A 377-nucleotide genomic window follows, 5' to 3' on the forward strand; every position below is an offset into this window, starting at 1 on the left:
GCACTTCTGCCTTCAACACACGGAAGGAAAGGGGATTTAAAAGAAAAAAAGATTTGGTGCAAGAACCATTTCATGGAATTCACTACCCTTTCGTTCTTTCCCACAATTTATATTTCCTCGGACTCACACAACACGTTCTTCCTCATCTTCCCACTTATCCTCTCCTGTAAAGGGTCACAAATACATATGCGAATAGCTAAATAAATTTTTAAATTGCTTCCACTATTCTTTTTGGTTTTCCCCCAATCCCATTTCCATTTCCATTTTCCCTCACCTTCTCTCTGCGCTCCCTTCTCATCCTGCATGTTTAATTTACGCGGCAAATCAGCACCCAAACACACCCGTCCACGGGGGGGAAAAGGAAAAGAAAAAGAAAA

Source organism: Trypanosoma equiperdum, assembly GCF_001457755.1.
Source record: "Trypanosoma equiperdum strain OVI genome assembly, contig: ctg_1146, whole genome shotgun sequence".
Taxonomy (NCBI): Eukaryota; Euglenozoa; class Kinetoplastea; order Trypanosomatida; family Trypanosomatidae; genus Trypanosoma; species Trypanosoma equiperdum.